The sequence below is a fragment of the Hemitrygon akajei genome, chromosome 28 (genome assembly GCF_048418815.1).
Source record: "Hemitrygon akajei chromosome 28, sHemAka1.3, whole genome shotgun sequence".
NCBI lineage: Eukaryota > Metazoa > Chordata > Chondrichthyes > Myliobatiformes > Dasyatidae > Hemitrygon > Hemitrygon akajei.
In genome coordinates this window covers 21,966,942-21,992,100 of record NC_133151.1, presented here as the reverse complement: position 1 = coordinate 21,992,100, position 25,159 = coordinate 21,966,942, and the positions used below count along the sequence as shown (strand labels likewise).

The window sequence follows — 25,159 nt, the reverse complement described above, 5'->3', positions numbered from 1 at the left end:
CCCGGGGTACCCCCTGATAGTCCCTTGGGACGGATGTTAGAAAATTGGGATTAGGGGAGGCGAAAAGGGAAGTCAAAGAAAAAGATGATACAGTACTGTGAATTCTGGTCCCGCCAGCCGATCCAAGGGTTGGCTGTGTGGTGGCCTAAGTTTGGGTCTAGCGAGGATTGGGTACAACAAGCCCTTAATCTGTACGTGAATTCAAAACCTAACGTTAAACCCGAAGAAAGTGATTATGCCCTATGCTGGTTACCAACGATAAATAGTTATAAATTGAAAACGATAAATGAAGGGGGACAGAAAAAGAATACATGGGAGGTGCTCGAGCACCTGCCTCCCCCATATGTGCCCCCTACCACTCTGCAAATCGATGACCTTGAGGCAAGGGAAAGTGAAAATGAATCAGCAGCTGCAGCTGGAGAAAATGCAGACCAGGGTGAAGAGGAAACAGAGCGTGCAAAACCGCAGAGTATAGGAGCCAGGAGGATGGAAACCAGGTCACAAACAGCTAAAAATCACAAAGAGGAAGTCGAACAGACTGCCAGACTATATCCTCTGAGAGAAGTACCTATGGGAGGAGCAAATGGAGGGACAGGGTATGTTAATGTTCCCCTGACTAGCGCTGAGGTACGGAATTTTAGAAAGGAAATGAAAAGCCTGTTAGAAGATCCTATGGGCCTTGCGGAACAATTGGACCAATTCCTGGGACCAAATACCTATACCTGGGATGAAATGTACTCAATTATGGGAACCTTGTTTTCCACCCAAGAAAGACAAATGATAAGACAGGCGGCCATAGTAATGTGGGAAAAGGAAAGGCCAAACGAAGCAGAGCCGCAACAGAAATTCCCTCTTGTGGACCCAGGCTGGGATAAGCAAACGGAGGGGAGCCGAAGAAATATGAGAGATATGCGAGAATTCCTAATAAAGGGAATAAGACAGGCTGTGCCAAAGGGATACAACTTCACTAAGGCCTTTGGAAGTCACCAGAACCCTGATGAAACCCCGTCAGATTTCCTGGATAGGATTCGGAAAAATATGCAACAATACGCAGGAGTAGACCCAGAGACAGAGGTGGGACAACAACTAATTCGAGTAGAGCTTGTGTCCAAAGCCTGGCCGGACATTAGGACAAAGCTGGAGAAAATGAAAGACTGGAACAGCAAGCCCTTGAGTGAATTACTCCGTGAGGCTCAGAAGGTCTTTGTCAGAAGGGACGAAGAGAAACAAAAGAAGACGGCAAGGATAATGGTCCAGACAGTGCGACAAGTAACCGCAGATAGTAGAGAGAGACGGGGACCATGGTTGGATCGAGGTAGTAGCCAGGAGCAAGGAGGAGGGCTAAGGAAGGCTTTAAGATGTTTTCACTGCAACAAAGAGGGACACTTCAGGCGCGAGTGCCCCAGATACCGACGGGAAGTGCGCTCGTATGCCATGATGGAAGATGAAGACTAGGGAGGTCGGGGGTTCCACCCCTTGGGGATGAATTATCGGCAGGAACCCCTGGTAAATTTAAAAGGAGGTCCCCAAGGGTCAGATTCAACCTTTATGGTAGATTCGGGTGCCGAAAGATCTAGCGTAATCCAGAAACCTCCCGGCGCCCAAACTGGAACAAAAGTAATGGGGGTATCCGGTATCGGAGGAAAGACAATACAAGTGCAAATTGTGGACAATGTGGAAGTCGGATATGAAGATAGAGCAACCAGATGAGACCTCCTCCTGCTGCCCTCGGCAGGATTTAATCTATTAGGAAGAGATCTGCAAGTTCAATTGGGTATTGGAACAGTGCCAAGTAATGGAGAAATAATAGTAAAACTATTCGCATTAAAAGAGGAAGACGATCGGAAAATAGCACCCGAGGTATGGTACAGAGAGGGAAACAGGGGAGGATTGAACATCAGCCCTTCACAGATTACCTTGTTACCGGACAGTCGCCCAGTGAGAAGGAAGCAGTACCCCATTGCGATGGAAGGAAGAAAAGGTCTGCAGCCGGTGATTGAGGGATTGATCGCTGACGGACTACTGGAGGAATGTATGTCACCATATAATACCCCAATACTCCCGGTGCAAAAGCCAGATGGGACTTATCGGTACAAGACCTGCGGGGCCTAAATGCAGTAGTCCAAACCCGATACCCAGTAGTGCCCAACCCTTACACGCTGATGAGTAAGATCTCCCCTGACCATGAATGGTTCAGTGTAATAGATCTAAAAGACGCCTTCTGGAGTTGCCCGCTAGAAGAGAGCAGTCGTGACATGTTTGCGTACGAATGGGAAAATCCTACGACGGGGCGGAAAAGACAACTCCGGTGGACGGTCCTGCCACAGGGGTTCACCGAATCACCTAACCTATTTGGGCAGGTCTTGGAGCAAGTACTAGCGGAATTCCAATGTGCTCCAGAGAGCCAACTGCTACAGTATGTGGACGATCTATTACTATCCGGGCCAACACAGGAAGGGGTGCAGGAAGACACCATCAGACTACTGAACTTACTGGGGAAGCAGGGGCTACGGGTCTCGAAGAAAAAGTTACAATTTGTAGAAAAGGAAGTAAGGTATCTGGGACACCGGGTCAGTAAAGGACAGCCATGCATTACCCCAGAAAGGATAGCTGGAATAACGGGAGTGTCACTACCACGTACCAAGAAGGAGATACGCACCAGTTAATTTGCGATGCACTTGATATCGAATGGAAGTACCATACCCCGTGGCATCCCCAGAGTTCGGGAAGAGTAGAACGAATGAACAGCACCCTGAAGGCACAGCTAACCAAGTTGATGTTGGAAACCAAGCTACCATGGACCAAGTATTTGCCGATCGCTCTCCTGAGAATACGTACAGCGCCCCGGAAGGACATAGGAGTATCTCCTTATGAGATGCTCTTTGGACTGCCATATTGGAATAAAATAGAGGAGTATCCCACACTACAGGGGGGTGATGTATTTGTAAAGAACAATTTACTGGCCTTGTCCCGTTCCTTTGCAGAACTGCGGACAAAGGGTCTCTTGGCCCAGACTCCGCCGCTCGACTTTGCTTTACATCAGATCGTGCCTGGAGATTGGGTTCTGGTAAGGACCTGGAAGCCGGAGAAGTTACAGCCACAGTGGGAAGGTCCTTTCCAGGTCCTGCTAACAACAGAGGCGGCTGTACGGACAAAAGAAAAAGGGTGGACACACGCATCCAGGGTAAAAGGACCGGTGAAGCCCGAAAGCCGCGCTGAGTGGACCTGTGTTCCCGGTGAAGAACCATTGGTGGTGAAGCTAAAAAGGCAGCAAAAATGAACTCTATGTGGACTGTAACATTATTGACTGTAATATATTTGATTCTATATGTCGGGGAAATTGGAGGGAAATGTGACAAGTGCAGAACCGTGGTATGAGTGGGGCAGAGGGTCTTCCCTGGATCCTTCGTATCCCACTCGCATGTAAATGACCGTTGTTATGATAAAAGCAGAAGGGTGTTGGGAAAATGGTAAGCCGTACTATCTGGTCTATAATAAAGGCGGTTGGTGGCGAACAGTACTCTGGATGGTGGGAGGTGGATTAATGAGTCTGATGCTTTTACCCTGCCTCATCCCCTGTGTACAAGCACTAATAAGACAAAGTGTGTCACAACTTCAGGCAATAGCAATACCTCAGCACGGCACTGGCATTGGAGTTGTTGGCAAAACAGCAGAGCCAGATGCGAACAGCAATATACCAGAACAGGCTGGCTGTGGATTACCTATTGGCCTCTGAAGGTGGGGTATGTGGGAAGTTCAATCTTACAAACTGTTGCCTTAAGATAGACGACAGTGGAAAGGCTGTGTTAAAAATATCCGACAAAATTCAGAAACTGGCCCACGTGCCAGTACAAACCTGGAGATCCCTGGGGAACATGAGTTGGCTAGACGGGCTACTAGGAGGGAGCTGGTGGCGTATCGCTCTCCTCGTAGCAGGCGGGGGTCTAATGATTCTCTTGATCCTGCCGTGCTTGATTCCTTGTATACAGGCACTGGTCAGGCGTAACGTGTCCCAGCTCCAGGCAGTAGCGATACCCCAACATGGGACGAATGAGCTAAAGATTATGCTATTAAAGAAGAAAGTTGACCCTCACGGGGGGGCGGAGGAAGGGTGGTGGGCCCCCTGGGAGTGAGAGAAATGCTAGCTGCTACGCACATCTTAAAAAGAAAAAGGGTGGAATTGTAAGATTCAAAATTAAGATGTGCGTTTCTGAAAGAGGTCTGGGTTAAAGTCAGAGGACAGATGTGATTTAATTATGTCTGGGTTAAAGTCAGAGGACAAATGTGATTTAATTAGGTCGGGGTTAAAGTCAGAAAACAAATGTGATTTAATTATGTCTGGGTTAAAGTCAGTAAACAAATGTGATTTAATTATGAATGCAGAAGCCCTGACAAGATTAACTGTTTGTTGAATCATTGAAGTCCTGAGATATGAACTATTGTTTTACAGAAATGTGTAAAAAAACAACTCCAAATAAGGAATGGGAAAACACTGTGTACCTCCCGAGTCAGGGAGGGGAGGGGTAAGGAAGAAGGATAAAACCTGCTGCCCTGTAAGGTTCAGGGTTCCCTTCTCTGAGGGGGCCCAGCTCTGCAGAACTGTTAATAAACTTTGTTTCCTTGAATTTGTCTTGAAGCCATTATTCGGGAGCGTGGCTCGTTTCTGACAGGAGGGAAAGAAGACACGGGAAGGAGTGGTCTCAAGATCCTCAGGTGTTCCTCCCGATGGGATAAAGCACAAAAGAGGAAATATCAAAGAGAGATGAGAATAGAGCTGTGATTGTCATGAGAGATTTAATCGGAAGCAGATTGGGGTACCACTACATCAAGTACCTTTGCTCTGTGAGCTGCAACAACCACAATCTGCCAGTGGCAATGCATTCTAGTTCCATTTCCCATTCACATACTGACATATTGGTGCCTTACAGGTGTCTTAACCAGTGGTGGGGTGGTAATGGGGACAAGCTGTCACTTCCTATTAATTGCTGCTTCAAATTGCCTCTGTCAACCAAGTCCAGCTCCTGGCTTTTACATATGGCTTAGCTACGAAGCCCGACAGACTCTTTCTTAGTGACAGGGGAGGGTCTAAATGGGTTTACTGGCATCATATAACTAACTGCTATGGGCAGATGGGGCTTTCACCCACGGTTGGCAGCTCAACTAGTGGAAGGAAAATTCTGATCTGAAACCTCTACTGGCTTGTGGCTCGACCCATTCATGGGGAAGGCTTCGGGAGTAAACCCCGAGGAACAATCCAGAGCTGGATTCCCTGTCAGTCCGATGTTCAATGCAGACTGGCAATCCTGTGACACCATTGGTGCCTGACCCCACCGGTCTCTGTCGTTGATCTGGATTCATCAGCTGTGTGGAGAGCAGGAGCCCCTGCATGGGCAACAGCTTGCTTTACGTATCGTACTACCCTGGCTTGCATATTGACTTTCACAGCAAGGGTACAATATCCATGGTCGACCCTGACCCAGCAGAGGGCCATCACTAACATGTCTGTCCATGGCCTCCTCTCCTGCTACGATGAGACCAACTACAGGTTGGACGAGCAACATCTCATATTCTGATATTGATTTCTCCAAATTTCAGAAATCACTGCCCTCTGTTTCCACACATTCACCAAACTACTATTTATCTTCTGACTTTTCCCCCATTCTGGTGCCATTTACCCCCTTTACCTCTCCTCACGCACCATCATGACTTGACCATCAACTCTCTCTGGTTCTCCACCTCCTTCGTGTCATCCCATGGTCCAACGTTCTCTCCTACTGGATTCCTTTCTCTTCATCTCTTTGTCTTTCCGGTCTGTCACCCAGGTCCTCTCATCATCATCCCTCCACAAACCACCCCCTCCCCCACTCACTTGTCCTCCTCCCCCTCGCCAGCACCTTATTCTGGCTTTTGTCCCTTTCTTTCTAATCCTGATGAAGGTTCTCAGCCCGAAATGTCGACTCTTTGCTGAGTTCCTGCAGTATTTTGTGCGTGTTTGCGTCAGTCTGTGTGTTGATTAAGCTGATCAAACTGGTACAGTGGAAGAGGAATTTGTGGAGTGGTCAGAGACAGTTTCTTACAGCAGGATCTTACCCAGGAACAGGACATCTCATATGTAATCTGTGTAATGAGGTGAGAATGCAGAGAGATCTTGTGGTGAAGGATCCCTGAAGAAGTGAGCACAATGTGGGAGAACTCCAGACCACAGATTGAGGGTGAACACCAGGGTCCAGAACCAGTGTCCTCAACCTAAATAAAGGCAATTACAGAGACGTGACAGTGGAGTTGTCTGGGGCAGATGGGGTAAATATGCTCAGGGACAGGTCAGTAATGAGCAGTGGCGATGTTTAAGGAGACTGTTCATAACAGTCAGCAGACATTAATCCCGATTCTACAGAGGGATCACACAGAGCAAAGAACATTCTGTGGTCAATGGAGTTCAAGGGAAATATTAAATCAAAGTGCATAAAAAGAGGCAAGGGTTGGCAGTAGAAAAGAGGATCAGGATTTTTCCAGGAACCAGTGATGAGACAAAAGCTAAAACTAACAAGGAAAAAGCAGATAGGTTAACTCAATAATTTTAATTAGTGTTCACAGTGGGGACACAGCAAACATCCCAGAGATATCTAACAGTGACATTTCAACATTGTGCCATAATGTGTAACAATCATCATAATGAGGGAGAAACTAATGGGACTAAATGCAAACATTTCCAGGTCCCAACGACCTGCACTGGAGGGTTTCACAGGAAGTCTGGAGAGAAAGTAGAGACATTGAAGTCTGTCAAAACTTACTGTTACAGAAAGGCAGAAAGGTCCCAGTGGAGTTGAAAACCATTGTTGAAGAAGGGTGGAAGATAAAAACCAGGTGACTGTAGTCCAGTTAACTTCACTTCAAGTACTGGAGTCTATAATCTGTGAAGAAATAACAAGTCATTTAGAAAAGTTTAATGTCATTGAATTAAGTCAACAGGGTTTACAGTCAGATTCACACTGCACAGAAACGAGCCCGTCAGCTCAAATGGTCCACGCTGACCAAAGTTCCTATCTGAGCTTATGGTCTGTAACCCCCTCACCACCACATTATGAACAAGGCTATCCTCCTCCTTAGCCCATATCCTTCAAAACTTTTCCTTCCCATCTACCTGTCCAAGTACTTTTTTTAAACATACTTGACTCAACCACTCCCCCCGGCAGCTCACTCCATACACTGACCAGCCTGTGTGTGGAAAAGTTGCCCTTCAGGTTCCTATTAAATCTCATCTCAAACCAATGCCCTCCAGTTCCTGATTCCTCAACCCTGGCAAAAACATTGTTATCTTTGACTCAACCCAGGCTGCTTATTATTTTATATACCTCTGCAATATCGCCACTCATTCTCCAACTTTCCAAGGAAAATTATCCAAAACGCTTTCCACAAATCAGTCCTTCGAGATCCAGTAACATGCCCGTAAATCACCTCTGCACTCTTTCCAGCTCAATGGTGTCTGTCATACTGCATGATCACTAAAACTAAACACTATTTATGAAATGCGGCCAAACCAACCTGTTGTACAACTGCACCATTTCATCCCAGCTTCTATATTCGGTGCCCTGACTGAAGGCCGGTGTTCCAAAAGCCTCTTCACCACCCTGTCCATCTGGAACCTGGTTTTTGTCCCTGTAACCTGGGTTACTGAATGTTAAGTCATGTTTGACAAACATACCAGAGATGTGAGACTTTACAGGGGAAGTTGGAGAAGTTGTGATTTTGGATTGTCAGGAGCCATTTGCCAAGGTGCCACATGAAAGGCTGGTGCACAAGACCAGATCTCAGTACTGGGAAGGAAGTGTGTTCATACGAACTGAAGACTGGTTATCATACTGAGACAGAAAACAGGTCTGTTTCAGGCTGGGATGACATAACTACTGGAGTGTCGAGGTGTTGCCTGCACAACAAAATAGACACGGGTGCGGTGAGGGGTTCATAAGACCATAAATGACCAAGGTTCAGAGGTGAATGGTTCATTACTTATTGCTGGAGCATTAGTGCAGAGAAACAGAGAAGTGTTGTTATAGTGTCAGACAAATGCACAATGATGGATTTTGAGAAGTTAAAGCAGGTCAGGACATACCCAGTGAATGGCAGGGTCCTGTGGAGTGTTGATGAAAAGATAAACCTGAGGCACAGGTAAATAGTTCCCTGAAAGTGCCAACACAGGTAGACAAGGTGGTGAAGAAGGTGCACGACATGCTTACCTTCATCGGCAAAGGCTCTGAGAGGAGTTGGGACATCACATTACAGTTGTACAAATCAATAATTACACCACACCAGGAGCACCCTGTGCAGTTCTGGTCACCACGAGAGGAAGGATGTGATTAAGCTGGAAAGACGCAGAAACGATTCACAGGAATGTTACCTGGACTGGGGGCTTGAGTTACAAGGAAAGATCAGACTGACTGGGACTGTTTTCCCTGGAGTGAAGGAGGCTGAGGGGAGACCTGACAGAAGTTTATAAAACTATGGGAGGTGCAGACTAGGTAGACAGTCAGAATCACTTCCTCAGATTAGAAATATCAAATATGAGAAGGCACAGCTTTAAAATGCCAGGGTGAGAATTTAAAGTGGGATGTCAGGGCAGGTAAGATTTCTGTTTCCGTACAGAGAGTGGTGAGGGCCGGGTTTGGGCTGCCATGGGGAGTGGTGGAAGTAGATATGATAATGACATTTAACAGGGTTTTTGATAAACACATGAATATTCAGAGAATTGAAGCAAATGAATTATACGCAGGCAGAAGGGATTTAGTTCCATTTGACATCGTGTTCAGCACAGACATCATGGGAAGAAGGGCCTGTTCCTGTGCTGTACTGTTCTGCGTTCTCAGTGAGCCTCAGTGACGGGGGAGTCTTTAGCCGGGGTCACAGACAGGTGTATCTGTGGCAAGGAGAGAGACTGCAGGATGGTGCATGACCTCCCTGGTACCAGGGCCAAGGATGTAACTGAACAAGTACAGGCCATTCTGAAAGGGCAGGGTGAGCAGCCAGAGGACGTGTCCAGATTGGTTCTAACAAAAGAGACAAAGTCCTGCAAAGAGACTGAGGGAGTTGGGGAAAAAGTTAAGTAGAAACTCTGTGTTGAGGTGGGGGGGGGGGGGGTAATCCCAGTGTCACCTGCTAGCGAGAGAAGAAAGAAAAAGGTGGTACAGTTATATGTGTGGCTCACAAGCTGGTGCAGGACGGAGAATTTTTGTTACATGGATCATTGGGCTCTCTTTCAGGAGAGGAGATGGGAAGAGTGAAAGGTCAGTAGTGGAGTTGATGGATGTGGATAAACACAGAAAGTAAGTCCGAATAGATAAATTAGAGTGTCTCAGTAGCACTACAAGTGCACAGATAACAAATATTAGAAATAAGAGAAAGAATAAAAAGTTACCGCAAACAGTCTAACATGAGGGGTGTCGTCACTTCCCCGGCTATAGGTTGACTCATTACAGAGCCGAGGCATTCCTGGAGCAGATGCCCGAGGACATATGCCTGCTGCTGTCCAACACAGATTTCAGCGACCCCCCGGAAGGTGGCGGCCCGGGCAGACGTGCTGTGGAAAGCCAAGGAGAGTGGGACGTCCGTCGCAAAAATCACCAGGCCATGCTCCCAACAGCATACCAGACCAGGCCCGGCCGCAGAGCCCACTAACCCCAGAGGCAGGGGTGAGGAGACCAACGGACAATGGTGCTTCTACCACCAGCGGTGGGGCGCAGAAGCCCATCGCTGTAGCCCGCCCTGCAAGTTCCCGGGAAACGCCATGGCCAGCCGCCACTGATGGCTACAGCGGCTGGCCATTGGGATAGCCTACTGAATGTCTGGGACAAGCAGTCGGGATGCTGCATTTTGGTCGACACCGGAGCCGAGATCAGCGTCTTCCCTGTGACAAGTTACGACACCCGCCACAGAGAACCGGGGTCCCACCCTGAGGGCCGCAAACGGCAGCACAGTAAGGACCTACGGCACCCATACTGGCTACAGTTCGGCTCCAGCCAGTTCACGTGGGACTTCTGTTACGTACCCTTGTCACATTACTGGGGTTGAAGATATACTGGACTTGAGGTAATGGTTTTGTGATGGTGGAGTGATGTCATTTTCCTGCCAGTAGAGGTCATGTGACAGGTTTTTTTTACAGGGTATAAAAGGAGGACCCCTCCCAGTGAGGGGCAGTTCGTGGCTGGATTTGCCATGTTGACTTCATGCCACTGTGTGATTTAATGTTATGACGCAGTTTAGTTGAAAGATGAAGTTTTATCTAATGCCTAAAGTTTAAAAGGTCATTGCCAGCAGTTTCTTTATAACACTGCTAGTTGAGAATCAGTGGTGAGTGAAGATCGGAGTTCGGGAGTTAAAAGATCGAGGAGAATCGATTTCGATGGTGAAACAGGTTTGACCTTGTTTGATCCTCATTCGGAAGGAATTCGTTGACTGTTCTCGTGTTAATCCATGTGAAATAGCAGAAAGTATTGGGAACAGTTCTGTAAAGGAAAGGTCAGTGCCTTTAAGCCGTTCTATTTGTCCATCTATGTAAATTCTTCTTGGGAAAAGCTCGATTTTGGGAACCGAAGCAACATGACGTGAAAGAGAATTTAAATCATCTTAAAAAGTCTCTCCCTGAAATGGACTGTGAGCATTTTGAACTTTTGCAATACTACTTTGAAGAACTGTTTTTGCAACATCGCTTTAAGAACTGTTTAAGCTTCCTTGCTTTAAGAACTGTTTAAGCTTCCTTGCTTTAAGAACTGTTTAAGCTGCCGCACAGTTGTGGAGAGCGCCCTCTTCTTTGTGGTGGGGTGCTGGAACAACTCATCGAGGGTCGCTGACAACCGCTGGTGTTTTTCAGCAAACACCTACGTCCACCCGAGCTCAAATACAGTGCTTTCGACTAGGAACTGTTGGCGCTATACCTGGCAATCTGGCATTTCAGGTACTTCTTAGAAGGTAGGCCCTTTATCGTGTTCACAGACCACAAACCTCTTATGTTTGCGTTCACGAAAGCATCCGACCCCTGGTCGTCCCTCCAGCAGCGACATCTGTCCTACATCTCCAAATACACGATGGATGTCCTGCATGTCTCAGGAGAGGACGATGTTGTGGCGAACGCCCTCTCCCGCCCTAACATCCAAGCCCTGTCCCAGGGGGTAGACTATAAAGCGCTGGCGGAGGCGCAGCAGGCAGACGAGGAGATCCCTAGTTACAGAACCGCAGTCTCCAGTTTGCAGCTCCAGGACCTCCCTGCAGGCCCAGGTGAGAGGATCCTACTCTGTGACGTCACCACCGGCCAACCCCACCCCGTCGTCCCAGCAGCCTGGCGGCGGCACATTTTCATCTCCACCGACAAATTAGTGCACCCCTCCATCAGGTCAACCGTCCGGATGGTAGCCAACAGGTTCGTTTGGCACGGACTCCACAAGCAGGTCAGTGAATGGGCCAAAACGTGCATGCACTGCCAAACAGCTAAGGTGCAGCGGCACACCAAAGCCCTGCCGCAGCAGTTCCACCCCACCCGCCGGCGTTTCAACCACATTCATGTGGATATCGTGGGCCCCCTGCCAGTGTCGCGAGGAGCGCGGCAACTCCTGACTATCGTGGACCAGTTCACAAGATGGCCAGAGGCGGTCCCGCTCATGGACACCACCTCTGAATCTTGCGCCCCAGCACTGATTGCAACCTGGATATCTCGGTTTGGTGTACCGGCCCACAATACCTCCGACAGAGGCACCCAGTTCACCTCCAGCCTATGGTCAGCTATGCCCAGCCTTTTGGGGACACAGCTGCACCACACAACTGCCTACCACCCACAGTCGAACTGACTAGTGGAGTGTTTCCACCGTCACCTGAAGTCGGCTCTCATGGCCCGCCTGAGAGGACCTAACTGGGTGGACGAGCTTCCCTGGGTCCTGCTCGGAATCCGCACGGCGCCCAAAGAAGATCTGCACGCCTCGTCGGCCGAGTTGGTGTACGGCGCACCCCGGTCGTCCCAGGGGAGTTCATACCAGCCTCAAGGGTGCAAGAGGAAGAACCCGCAGCAGTCCTGGGCAGACTACGCGAGAGGCTCGGTAACCTGGCCCCCATACCCACTTCACAGAATGGACAGAACCCGACCTGCATACCCAAAGACCTGCAAAACTGTAAGTTTGTTTTTGTACGACAGGGTGGACATCGGGCACCGCTACAGCGGCCCTACGAGGGGCCGTTTACCGTGATCAGAAACAACAGGTCCACATTCGTACTGGACATTGGGGGGCAAGAGGAGGTTTTCACAGTGGACCGACTCAAACCAGCCCGTGTGGACTTGGCGCAGCCGGTCGAGATTCAGGCACCGCGGCGCAGAGGCAGACCATCCAAACAGAGTCCGACCCAGACTGAGTACATTGGGGGGTGTATCGCCGGTTCTGGGGGGGGGGGGGGGGGGGGGGGGGAGGTTATGTGGCGACCTACTTCCCAGCGCACTCGAACCAGCTCACAAAGTGGAGCGCCGACGTTGAGGCCGGTCCCAAAAAGGGCATCAAGCCTGCTTCACCAGCAAGAGGAAAAGCCCGCACGAGGGACAGGACTGTGAATACGCTCCCCCTACAGTATTCCCACCCGGGGAGGGCAGGAACAGGAAGGCTTTTAAGCAAGGCCGCCAAGTTTGAATAAACCTCTTTTGTAACTGCAGCTCACCGACTACGTGTCGTTATTTCAGCACCGCGTGTAGCACACCGCTACAACATAGTCATAATTAAATAAATAGAGAACATGACGAGGTCAGCAGGAGACGCTCATGGAGTGAGTACTGTTTCAGATTCGCTCCATAACCTTTACTTTTTTTAACCTATGATCACCCTTATTTAATTTATTTTTACCTACACCAAAAGATTCTTGCTACTTTCTTGGACTTATCTTTAAGAGTTTATTGTGAATTTTTGAAGAAATGAATACAGAAATGGCTCTTAGATCTAAAGGGAAAGAACCGGGGAAGGATCCTAATGGCAACGGGAAGAAAAAGCAGACCGATCCTAAGCGTACTGGATTGACTTATGAAATGTTATTGGAGGTTTTAAATCAAAAATTTGAACAACAACGACAAATTTTTAAACAAGATATAAAGGCTTTTCAAGATTATATGGATAAGACGGATTCAGTAGTTAACCAGCAGCAATTTCTAATCACAACTCTGCAAGAGGATGCTCGGAAGCGAGACTTGATAATTGAAAAACTGCAGCAGAACTTACTTTTGACGATTAAACAGGTGGAAACACTTAAAGCCAAGAGTGTCGACTTTGAGAATCGGTCCAGAAGACAGAACCTACGCATACTTGGTCACCCGGAAGGTATTGAACAAGGGAACCACATGAAGTACTTTGCTCAACTTTTAAAGGATGCGTTCCCTTCTGTATTCCCAGACAGTCCTCCGTTACTCGATCGCGCTCACAGAATTATGCGTCGATCACCGAGTGCTTCAGCTAAACCACCGGTTGTAATTATCCGATTTCATTATGCCCATGTTAAAGAGCAACTTATTCGTGTGGCTCGGCGTGTAGGGATGGTCAAATTTCAAGACCACAATTTTCGATTAGTAGAAGATTTTAGTCCAGAAGTAATGAAGGCAAGGCTTCTTTTGAAACCTCTGATATCTAAATGTTATGAGAAAAATCTAAAACCTGCGCTCTTATACCCTGCGAAGCTCAGAATCTCGCCTCCACATGCTCCACGTCGTGTTTTTCTTTCTACATCTGAAGTGAGAAGCTTTCTGAAGGAGAACTTCCCTACTGCTACGGACACTCATCTCTAATAAATGAGTGAGTTTGATCGTGCAAGATGGTTTTTATTTCCAAAACCAGATTTTGTTTCTGGCTATTGGTGTAGGTTTACTCTATATTTTATACTCTAGTTAAAGTTTTTTTTTCGACATACTAATCTTTTTATTTTACTTACTTCAACCACTGTACTTTATCTTTGGTTATTATTATTAATCCTTCGAAGGTGAATTTTTAATCCTTCGAAGGTGAATATTTTTTTTTACTAAGATGGCGGTTTTTTCTCTAAAATATTTTTGACTTTTTTTAATTTTGCTTTTTTTTTCTCTCGTCTTCTTCCTATAATGCATCTCTTATCACAGTTTAAATTTTTTTGGTTTCTTTGGGTTTTAACCCGATTTATAAGTTACTAGTGATTATATTCTTTTTGTTTTTTTTACTACCAATTATATTAAGAAGTTTGGTTTTAGTATAGTGATTATAATTTCTTTAGAGTTTGGGTGGATTTTTTTAATATTCTTTATATACGGAGTTGTCTTCTGCTGATATGGGGGTAGATTTAGTTTCATCTTTCCCTTTTCCCAGCCTATCCTTGGCTGAGGTGGTCTTTTTTTTCCTCTTGGGTGGGGGGGTGGGAGGTCTTTTTCTAAATCTTATGTTTCTTATATCAGTTTTTTTCAGTATTTTCATTTGGGCTGTTTTTGAACTACAAAAATGTCCACGATGTCATCACTTCCGGGTCCGCTCCTTATTTTTGTTCCTCTTCCGGGTGCATGAGTTCATAATTTGGTTAACCCTTTATTTACCAAAGGGTTGATTTCAGAAATATGGCTCAGACCATTAATTTTGTCTCTTGGAATACTAATGGCTTAAACCATCCGATTAAACGGAAAAAGATTTTCAAAGTATTCCAAAGACTTAATGCTCATATTATTTTTGTACAAGAAACTCATGTGAGGAAAGAGGACAATTATCGCTTTTTTAGGTTTTGGGAGGTCCAACAGTATCATTCGAATTTGAATGCCAAAGTAAAGGGAGTTTCAATTTTTATTGACTCCTCTATTGCATTTGTCCAACATGATATCTTTTCGGATCCGAATGGTAGATTTTTGTTAATTACTGGCTTACTTTTTAACAAAAAGGTTGCTATGGTTAATGTTTATGCTCCAAATGTGGATTGTTCTGATTGTTTGAAGTCCTTATTTACTTCTCTACCTAATCTAAATGAATATAAGTTAATAATGGGTGGTGACTTTAATTGTTGTTTAAATCCTTTGATGGACAAATCTATATCTACTCAGACTTTACCCAATAAGTTGGCCACTTGTATTAACTCTTTTTTGACTGATAATGGAATTTTTGATACTTGGAGATTTCGGCATTCTAAGGACAAAGAGTTTTCTTTTTTCTCACATGTTTATCATTCCTACTCGAGAATTGATTATTTTTTTATTGACTCCTGTTTTATTCCATCGATAATTGGTTGTAATTATGATATTATAGCCATCTCTGACCATACTCCATTAAAACTTTCTATTAAATTTACGGATACAGCTTCTAATGCTAGACAATGGCGATTTGATTCTACCTTACTGCAAGATCCGGATTTAATTAAATTTATGAAGGAACAGATCGATTTCTTCTTTTCAACTAATTCCATGGATGATATTTCTTGCGGAACACTTTGGGACACTTTTAAAGCATATATACGTGGATAGATTATCTCTTACTCTGTTGGTCTGAGAAAACGTATTAAGAAGGAAACTCTTTTATTGGTTGATAAAATTAAAGAGATTGACAAGAAATATTCGATCACTCCTAGTAAGGAGCTTTACAAACAAAGGGTTGAACTTCAAACGGAACATAGTTTATTACTTACATCTTTGATTGAAAATCAATTAATGAAAACCAGATCTGATTTTTATATACATAGTGATAAATCGGGTAAACTGTTAGCTAGTCAATTGAAGAATGCTTTGGTTAAACGTCAAATTACTAAGATCCGTCAGCAGAATGGGGATTTGACAGTTAACCATGATGAGATAAATAAATCATTTCAAGAGTTTTATACCTCCCTGTATCATTCTGAATTCCCTCATGATCGTAATACCATGTGTGATTTTCTTGGGAAATTGAATTTTCCAAAATTATCATCAGATGATCCTTCAATATTAGAAACTCCTATTACAAATGCAGAAATTAAAGGGGTTATTTCCTCCATGAATTCTGGGAAAGCACCAGGTCCTGATGTGTATACAGTAGAATTTTTAAAATGTTTTTCCGCTACTCTTTCTCCTTGGTTATGCAGGGTTTTTGAAGAAGCAATTAGATTGGGCAATTTGCCACAATCTTTTTATAGAGCTTCCATTTCTTTAATATTGAAGAAAGATAAAGACCCTACTGACTACACATCCTATAGACCAATATCTTTATTGAAATTAGATTCCAAGATCTTTTCCAAGTTACTGGCATCCAGGTTGGAGAAGGTATTACCCCAAATTATTTCGGAAGATCAAACCGGTTTTATTAAAAATCGCTATTCTTTTTTCAATGTTAGGAGATTATTGAATATTGTTTATAATCCTTGACATAGCACTTCAGAATGTGTTATTTCATTAGATGCGGAGAAAGCATTTGATAGAGTTGAATGGCCATACTTATTTAATGTGCTGGAGAAGTTTAATTTTAGTCCGACATTCATTTCCTGGATTAAACTGATATATCATACTCCAGTAGCCACGGTGCTTACTAACAATCAAATATCTCCCTTTTTTCATTTATTTCGGGGCACTAGACAAGGCTGTCCTCTTAGTCCATTATTATTTGATATTGCTTTAGAACCCTTGGCAATTGCTATCAGAGAATCACAGAATATTTTTGGCATTAATCATGGGACAGATATACATAAGTTATCATTATATGCACATGATTTATTATTATTTATTTCTGATCCTGAGAAATCCATTCCTGCAGTTTTATCATTGTTGCCTCAATTTAGTGATTTTTCCGGGTATAAATTAAATCTTAATAAGAGTGAATTGTTTTCTTTAAATAGACAGGTTCCAATTTATGGAAATTTACCTTTTAAATTAGTTAATGACTCTTTTACTTACTTAGGGATTAAGATGACAAAAAACTATAAAGACTTATTTAAGGTTAATTTTTTACCCTTAATCAATCAGATTAAATGTTTGTTTACTAAGTGGTCACCACTATCTTTATCTCTGATAGGCCGGATTAATGCTATTAAGATGGTTATTTCACCCAAGTTTTTATGTATATTTCAAGCGGTACCAATTTTTAATCCGAAATCTTTTTTTGCTAATGTTGATTCAAAAATTTCCTCATATATATGGCATTATAAAAATCCTAGGTTAGGTAAAATATATTTACAGAAGGCAAGGAAGGAAGGTGGATTGGCATTGCCTAATTTTAGATTTTATTATTGGGTAGTTAATATCCGATATTTGATATGTTGGTTAAAGGATTGGGATATATCTTTTAGCCCTCATTGGGTGAACCTGGAAATTAAATCTGTACAAGGATTTGCATTGGGTTCTATTTTAGGGACTTCTCTTTCCTTTGCTCTTTCTAAATTGCCGAAACGAATTGACAACCCGATAGTTAAACATACTTTACGTATATGGTTTCAATTTCGGAAATTTTTTGGGGTTGACTCAGTTTGTTTTAAATATTCCTATTGTATCCAATTGCATTGCTGTTTTTATCCTTCTATTATAGACCAAGCTTATTTAGCTTGGAAGACTAAAGGATTACTACGATGTTCCGATTTATTTTTGGATAATTGTTTTATGTCTTTTGAGCAATTATCTAATAAATATAATTTGCCTAGATTTCATTTTTTTAGATATTTACAGATTAGGAATTTCTTAAATACTGTACTTCCTACTTTTCCAAATTTTGTGTCTTCAGGTATTTTGGAGAATTTGTTTGAACTAAACCCTTTTCAGAAAGGGCTAATATCAAAACTTTACAATATAATTATGAAGATACGTTCAGAGCCCTTTTATAAGACTAAAAATGATTGGGAAAGAGAACTTAACCTTACTATCCCTATTGAGAATTGGGATAAAATTCTTCAATTAGTTAATACATCATCTATATGTGCTAAACATTCATTAATACAGTTTAAAGTTGTGCACAGGGCTCATATGTCCAAGGATAAATTGGCTCATTTTTATTCCTATATAAATCCTATTTGTGACAGATGTCATTCTGAGATAGCGTCTTGAACTCATATGTTCTGGTCGTGTCTGCTTTTGAAAAAATATTGGAAAGATATTTTTGATATTATTTCTGCGGTATTGAACATTGATTTACAACCTCATCCTATTACTGCAATTTTTGGTTTACCAATGATGGACTCACTCCATTTATCCTCTTCCGCTTGTCGAATGATTGTATCTCTTACACTAATGGCTAGAAGATCTATTTTGTTGAATTGGTAAGAAATTAACCCTCCTACTGTATTTCATTGGTTTTCTCAAACTATGTTATGTCTAAATTTAGAAAAAATCAGAAATGTATTTGATACTTCTATTAAATTTGAAAAGATATGGAGACCATTTATTCAATATTTTCATATGATGTAATATGACCGTGTTCCAAGCCTATTTGATTTTCCAGTTTCGATTTTATGTATGTTGAGGATCAGAGTTGACGACACTGATGATTTTATATTTTTGTGAGATATTATAAACAGCCCTTTTTTTCTTTTTCCATTTTTTCTTTTTCTCTTTTTTTCTTTTTTTTTCCTTATTAGTTATTAGATTATTAGATTAGTTTATTTAGCATAATTTTTTTTCTTTTTCTTTTTTCTGTTTTTTTAATTATATATTATGATATACCTAAGTTTGCCTTGTTTATTTATATATTGTATCGTCCATGATTTGGGAATACTCATTTATACTGTAATCATTGCTTATGTATTCTTTCATGTTCAGTTGAAATGTGTATGTTTGTAATCCCATTATCTATGTATCAATTTTATTTTGTTGATATTAATAACAATAATAAAAAGAATGAAAAAGAAAAGAAAAGAGAACATGACATGCAGAATATTTGAAAGTGAAGTGATACATTGTGGGAAACAGTTCAATGGTGAGTTAAGTGAAGTTAAATAGAGTTATCTTCACTGGTTCTGGTTTAAAGTGACACCAGTGAATCTCTTTTTCTGGTAAACAAATAGCCTGTAACTTTCCTTTCAACTTGGACGCAATTTGATGAGGCAGAACCAAGGTGAGGAAGACCCAAAGTACGGTCGTTTTAAACTCCGGGCTGAAATGGCAAAGTCAGGTACAGGCCAAATCGAGGTGGTGGGTACCAGGCCCCAGATCATATCAAAGCAACTGAACCCAATGTTTGGACGACGATTTAGATGCAGGACCAGAACGAAAAGGTCAGGTTGTTCTGCCCAAGGCCAAGGACAAAAGATATTTAATGATAGGATCAGCTTGCATCTGAAAAAGCATAAACAAGTTCAGAGTAGCCAATATCGCTTTGCATGGGCAACGTCAACTCTAGCAAACTTGGCCAAACGTTCTAAGTGACAGACTCGACTGATGAGAGCTGGGTAGTGGGTATAGGAGAGAAGGACTTTGGTAAAGCTTTCAACAAGAGTCCCCATGGTAGGCTGATCCACAGCATGGAAGCACATGACTCAAAAGAAATTTGGTAGAGTATATTCAAAATGTACTCGGGCAGAGAACACAGAAGGTAATGGTTGAGGGGTGTGATTCTGACTGGAGACCTGTGAACAAGGGCCCCACAAGGAATTCTACTCTTTGTGAAATGATTTGGATGAAAATGAGGGAGGGCTGATTTGTTGGTCTGCAGAGACACAGAAATTGGTGCAGTTATGGATCGTGAGGAAAGTTGCCAAAGGATTCAGCAGAACATAGACCGGCTGGAAATGTGGGCAGAGAAATGGGAGATAAGTCGGTGTACTCTGGGAAGTCAAATGTCAGAGGATTTCTTTGGAATTCCTCTCCCCATCAGAGTGGCTGGAATTACAGTTACGGCAGTGACATGCTCCACCTCAGGATGTGGGAGTCACTCAGTGTCCCCGATAACTTCACATGAGGGAAGTGCACCGAGGTGCAGCTCCTGACTGACCGTGTGAAGGAAATGAAGATGGAGATGGACAGACCTAGAGTTTCCAGGATGCTGAGACCAGAGATTCAGTGAGTTGGTCACACCTGAGGTTAGGATGCAGACTGTTGTGTGACCATCACAATGGAAAGGGGAAGAAACAGACAGAGTAATGTCTCCCTGTGGCCGTCACCCTCAGCAACAAGTACACTCCTTTGGATACCCCTGGGAGGATGACGAACCAGAGACAGCAGCCCATCAGGTTGGTGGTACTGAGACCCCAGACCGATGCTCCGCGGGAGGAAAGGTCAAGCAGAGCAGTGATGACAGCAGACTCACAGTACAGGGGATGTGCAGGAGATTCTGTGGCAGCAACAGAGATGACACGATGGTGTGTTGTCTTCTGGCTACTGGGGTCAGGTTCGTCTCAGATGTGCAGGATTTCCTAAAGATAAACTTGCCAGTCGAGTCAGTGGTCAGTTATCAGAACAAAGGTAAGGAGCAAATTCCTTGGAAAAAGGTAGTGAATCTGTGTAGCCTATGTCAGGATGTTGTTCAGTGACAAGAGATCAGCATTTAACACCGTCAATCCCACAGTCCTGATCAATAAGCTATGGAACCTGGTCCCTCTGCAAATGGATCCTCGACTTCCTAACCGGGAGACCACAATCTGTGTGGATTAGTGATAATCCACACAGATTGTGTAGATTCATGGAGATAGGCTAACCCCTATTGACATCAATGGATCTGCGGTTGAGAGGGTAAACAGCTTTAAATTCCTTGACATCAACATACCCGAGGATCTCATGTGGTCTGTACGTACCTGCTGAGTGGTGGAAAAGGCACAACAGCATTTTGTTCACTGCAGACGACTGAGGAAGTTTGCTATGGGCCCCCAAATCCTAAGAACTTTCTACAGGGACAAAGCTGGGAGCATCCCGACTGGCTGAATCACTGCCTTGTATGGGAACTGTACTTCCCTCAATCGCAGGACTCTGCAGAGTGTGTTGTGGACAGCCCAGCGCATCTGTAGTTGTGAACTTCCCATGATTCAGTACATTTACAAAGACAGGTGTGAGAAAAGGGCCCGAGGGATCATTGTGGACCCGAGTCACCCCAAGCACAATCTATTCCAGCAGCAACCATCTTTCTATATTAGCATGTCCTGCATTGAACTGCTGCTGCTAAATTAACAAATTTCCTGACTCCTGCCGGTGGTAATAAACCTGATTCTGGTTCTGATTCTTAATTCATCCCCACAGACGGATGTGGCCAATTCACTGGGTATATTGAATGTGGAGGTTCTCGATTGTGGGGGGGGGGGGATAAGAGTGTTTGAGAGGGTTAAGAGATCTGTCATGATCTCTTATTCCTGGCAGAATGGTGCAGCAGACTGGATGGGACAAATGGCCTAACTCTGCTCCTGTGTCTTATGGTCCGATGGTCTCGGAGCAGCTGCAGGACATTTCAAAGCGAAGGTTGAGCAGCCGGACATCGTGGTGGACGGTGCATGTTGGTAATAGCAACGTAGGGATACGAGGGTTGTGTCCTGTGCAGTGAATTTGGAGAAATAAGACAGAAACTAAAAAGTAGTAAGCTCTGTATTACTCCCAGTGACACTTGTTAGTGGGGGGAGATATAGAGAGATACCAGTGACGAATGTGCGGCTCAGGAGCTGGTGCAGGGGGCAGAGCGCCAGTTTCATGGATCAATCGGACATCTTCTAGGGATGGGAAGGCAGAAACTGTTCACTCCCCGGGGTCTTTTAGGGAAGGAACAGTTTTCTCCGTCCTAAAACTGCACAGGATAGTTTTGATGTGACAGGGTGGAGGTTGAAAGGGAATCTGATGGGTGAGTTGATGGAGGGGAATAAAATTATGTGAGGCATACAAAGGTTAGAGAGACAGAGACTGTTTCCCATGGTGTGGCTGTATAAAGCTATAGTTGTAAGGTGACAGGGGGGTGGTTTAAAGGGGATCTGAAGGGTAAATATTTGACACAGAGAATAGCTGGTATCCCAAATGAGCTGCCAGAGGAGGCAAAAACACACAAATTTTCTGTTGATGAACACTTCTCAGGAACCTGTCATTACTGTGTTCATCCTGCCCTGGTTTAACTCCCCAGTGCTGGGTCCATTGTTATTTTCCATCTGTATAAACGATCTGGATGAGAATGTGGTAAACTGCATCAGCAAGTTTGCAGATGACACCAAGATTAGGGGTATGATGGACAGCAAAGGCGGCTAGCAAATCTTGATGTGGGATGTGAACCAGCTTGCAAAATGAAGTTGGTTACAATCTGGAACACACTTCCTGAGGGAGTGATGCAGGCTGGTATTTAAGGACCATCTGGCTGAACATTTGAATCACCAGGTCAGGGTAGGAGACAGACCAAGTGCTGAGTTAGTGGAGATAGATTTTCGATGGTCAGTATAGACACGCAGAAACCACTGACTGTGAAAGTTCAGTGGGAACCTGGAACACAGAATTTCAGGATGGACTTACCTAAAACACTCAGAACCCAGGACAATGGATTTTTTTGGACAAAGATATTAAAGGATTAGGGTTAATAGTAAATCAAACACCTCAAAAGGCTACCAAAATGCACCCATTCCACAGGCACCAGTAACAGTTCTTTTAAATGGGAATTCAGTGAAGAACACTGGTTAATAGCAGGAGAGATGGCGGACAGCTTGGTCACAATGGAAGGGTGCAAATATCTTCTCAGAGAATAAGAGGTTCAGTGGAACAAGCTCACAGCTGAGAATGAAAGTAACAAACCCCACTGCAGTGGAGGACTGCTGTGGTCAGGGTTGTCCAGGATAGAAACAGACCCTCTGGCCCATCACATTTATGCTCCCCATCACACACAGCTATACTAATCCCACTTTCCTGCATTAGTTTCATATCCCTCTGGGCCTTGCTCACCGAAGTACCCGTGCATGTGTCTCTAATATTGTTACACAGTTCCCTGTATGTGGCATCACAGGTAGACAGGGTTGTGTGTTCTACTTGCCTTATCAGCCAAAGAACTGCCTCTCATTAGAATTGTACAAAACTGTTTAAAGACAGATTTACAGGGGATCTGAAGGGTACACACTTCACACAGAGAATAGCTGCTATCCTAAATCAGCTGCCAGAGGAGGTGTGGGGGCAGAAACCCACAAAGTCTCTGTTCAGTAAAACTTCCCAGGAACCTGCCATTCACTGTGTACATCCTGCCCTGGTTGAACCGCCCAGAATAGAGTCAGTGATTTATACAGAACTGAAACCGTCCCTTCGGTAAAACTCATCCACGCCGACCAAGTTGTCGACCTGAACTCGTCCCATCCGCCTGCATTAGGCCCGTGTCCCTCTCAACCTTTCCTATCCATGTAACTGTGTAAATATGGTTGAAATATTGTACCTGAGGCAGAGAGCCGGTGCGGTGAGGCGCTGACAGACACTCACTGTTCCGTGGGCAGGAAGAGGAGAGGCCGATTCCCACAGTGGAGCCGAAACCCAAAGTAGAGACTGACTCCACTTTACTACAACCCCGTGCCCACCATCCCGGACCGGACCGTTCCCCTGGAAACGACGTCGGTGAAGGTGGGACCTCGGTGACGTCAGTTCGTCACAGATCGGCACCCTCGCGATATCACGTGACGGTGACCATCAGCCCGGGAGGCGGGGCAGAGAGAGCTGTCAATCAGTGGAGCCGCTGAGAAATTGCGAGCATTGTAGCACAGTGGGTACAGAGGGGCATTTCCAAGAACAGTGACCCCCTCCTCCCCACACCCACGGGAATTGAGTGTGTTATAGACAGTAATATTCACATTTTAATTTGACTCTTCGGTCTTATAAATAGTTAATGTTTGTAATTTATATAATCTTGTGTATATAATCCTTTATAATTTGGGGTGAAATAACGTTGTATCTGGATCACTGAACCTCTTCATGAAAACAGAACGTTATGGAAAAATATTGTCAAAGTCAACATTTTAAACCAAATTAAGTTAATAGAAACATAGAAAACCTCCAGCACAATACAGACCCTTCGGCCCACAAAGTTGTGCTGAACATGTCCCTACCTTAGAAGTTACTAGGCTTACCCATAGCCCTCTGTTTTTCTAAGCTCCATGTACCTATCTGAAAGTCTCCTAAAAGACCCTATCTTATCCGCCTCCACCACCGTTGCCAGCAGCCCATTCCACGCACTCACCACTCTCTGAATAAAAAACTTGCCACTGACGTCTCCTCTGTACCTACTCCCCAGCACCTTAAACCTGTGTCCGCTTGTGGCAGCCATTTCAGTCCTGGGAAAAAGCCTCTGACTATCCACACGATCAATGCCTCTCATCATCTTATACAACTCTATCAGGTCATCTCTCATCCTCTGTCACTCCAAGTAGAAAAGGCTGAGTTCACTCAACCTATTCTCATAAGGCACACTCCCGAATCCAGGCAACATCCTTGTAAATCTCACCTGAACCATTTCTATGGTTTCCACATCCTTCCTGTAGTGAGACGACCAGAACTGAGCACAATACTCCAAGTGGGGTCTGTCCAGGAACTTATATAGCTGCAACAATACTTCTCGGCTCCGAAGCTCAATCCTACGATTAATGAATACCAAGGCACCGTATGCCTTCTTAACCACAACGTCAGACTGTGTAGCATCTTTGAGTGTCCTATGGATTCAGACCTCTGATCCTCCACACTGCCAAGAGTCTTATCATTAATGCTACATCGTATTTGAACTACCAAAATGAACCACATCACACTTTCCTGCCACTTCTCAGACCAGATTTGCATCCTATCAATGTCCCACTGTTACCTCTGACAGCGCTCCACACTATCCGCAACACCCCCAAACTTTATGTCATCAGCAGAATCGCCAACCCATCCCTCCACTTCCTTATCCAGGTCATTTATAAAAATCACAAAGAGTAGGGGTCCCAGTACATATCTCTGGGGCACACCACTGTTCACCAGCCTCCGTGTAGAATATACCAACTCTATAACCACTCTTTGCCTTCTATGGGCAAACCAGTTCTGGATCCACAAAGCAACGTCCCCTTGGATCCCATGCCTCCTTACTTTCTCAATGTGCCTTGCATTGTGTTCCTTATCGAATGCCTTGCTGAAATCCATATACACTACATCTACGGCTCTGCCTTCATCACTGTGTGCAGTCACATCCTCAAAAAATTCAACCAGGCTCGTAAGGCATGACCTGCCTTTCACAAAGCCATGCTGAATAATCCTAATCATATGATGCCTTCATAAATCCTGCCTCTCAGTATCTTC

General features: G+C 44.3%; 1 protein-coding gene and 1 long non-coding RNA gene across 2 annotated transcripts in view; one reads left to right on the top strand and one right to left on the bottom strand.

Moving 5' to 3' along the window:
• LOC140717772 (uncharacterized) overlaps positions 1-25,159 on the top strand; it is an 87,752-nt gene that overhangs the window by 19,434 nt on the left and 43,159 nt on the right. The gene's annotated exons all lie outside the window — the stretch shown is intronic.
• Positions 6,564-23,419, bottom strand: LOC140717779 (uncharacterized). The gene is made up of 2 exons (XR_012096605.1): positions 23,277-23,419; positions 6,564-6,911 (listed from the first exon to the last, which is right to left on the bottom strand). It is a non-coding gene; the product is annotated as an uncharacterized lncRNA (long non-coding RNA).